The following is a 1,572-nucleotide window of genomic DNA, read 5'->3' as shown; positions in this document are numbered from 1 at the left end:
GCCTTTAATACAGGTATAACACCAATTTTTTAAGCAAAGCGTCAACGTAACCAAAGCTTCTTTAGAAATTATAATTCTTTTCTGAAATATAATAATTTTCTAATAAAAATGTCAATTTCCGACGAAAAACACTAGCACAATTCAAAATAGTAATATCTTGCAAATTTGATTATTTTTTATAAAAATTATTGGATCTAAGTCGAATGATTTTTATTTAAAAAGATCAATTTCAATTCAGGTGAAACATAAACAGATAATCTAAGCATTTTAAAAAATGTTTAATATTATTTAAAATCTAATATTTTTATATTAAAAATAACAATAATTTCCGACGAAAGACACTACCATAATTTCACATTTTTATTCAATATTAATCTTCGTAGGAATCTAATAATTTTTTTTTTTAAATAACAGATTTACTTTGTAAAACTTTAAAGTAACCTGAACCTGCTCAAAAACTTGCAAATAATATTTGAAGTCTAATTATTTTTAAGGAAAAATAGTACCATAATAGAACAGAATCTTGTTTCAAATTAATAATAGAAATATAATAATTTTCGTTAAAAATAAGTAATTTTCTGTAAAAACGCTCACAACCTGAAACCGTTAAAAAATTATGAACCTTGTTCGAACTATAATTCTTTTTGTTTTAAAGTACCATCTTTTAAGTAAACACAAACAAAAATGCAAAACGTGAATTTTTGAAAACTGTTGTAATCTTTGAAATCTAATAATTTCTTATCAAAAATACTTATTTTCGGGGGAAAAGTTAACACAGCCTAAACTTTTTATAAATTCAAAGTCTTCTTCGTACATTTATACTTTTATATTAAAATCATTTTTCAAAAATAATAATTTGGAGCGAAAAGCACTAACATAAAACATGTATAATACTTTAAATTATTTATTAGATAGTTTTAGAAGTTTTAGTTTAACTGTGGAGATATATTTAAACCCAAGCAAAAAACCCACATTGAAATCCACGCGAAATTGCACGTGGCAGTTATACATGGAATTTCACGTGGAGTTTCATTCGGAACATTAAAAATAATTTTTCAATTGCTAATATATCGTAAAACGTAAGAGAGCCGCAAAAACTATAGCTATTTTAGAATTTGAGAACCTCGTATGTTATGTTGTTATGACTCGTTAAATCGCGCGGAAAGTCACGTTGAAATTCGCTTGGAATTCCTAGGGAATTTCCACGTGAATTATTTCCATTTACCAGTAGACTTTCACGTGGAACTGCACACTTCACCCCACGTGGAATTCCTTAATCCACGCGGAATTCTACGTGGTTTTCCACGGAGAATTCGACTTGGTTTTCCACGGGGAATTCGACTTGGATTTTTACGTAGATTTTTTCTCCTGGGAAAGCATAAATTTGAAATAGAAATCAACTTTAACAAATAATTAGCCAATCAGGTTTTAAACAACAATGATTGCGAGATTTTCGAGACATATCGTTACACCACTTTTTTAGATAGGGTATTTTTGCAAATGTGTGAGTAAGTTTTTGCGCAAATAAAGTTTTTATATTTTCCAACAAGCCGCTGACATTTATTTTTATTT

Source organism: Belonocnema kinseyi, chromosome 10, assembly GCF_010883055.1.
Source record: "Belonocnema kinseyi isolate 2016_QV_RU_SX_M_011 chromosome 10, B_treatae_v1, whole genome shotgun sequence".
In the NCBI taxonomy this organism is placed as follows: domain Eukaryota; kingdom Metazoa; phylum Arthropoda; class Insecta; order Hymenoptera; family Cynipidae; genus Belonocnema; species Belonocnema kinseyi.
The sequence above is the reverse complement of the archived record's forward strand: the minus strand, read 5'-3'. Positions refer to the sequence as shown.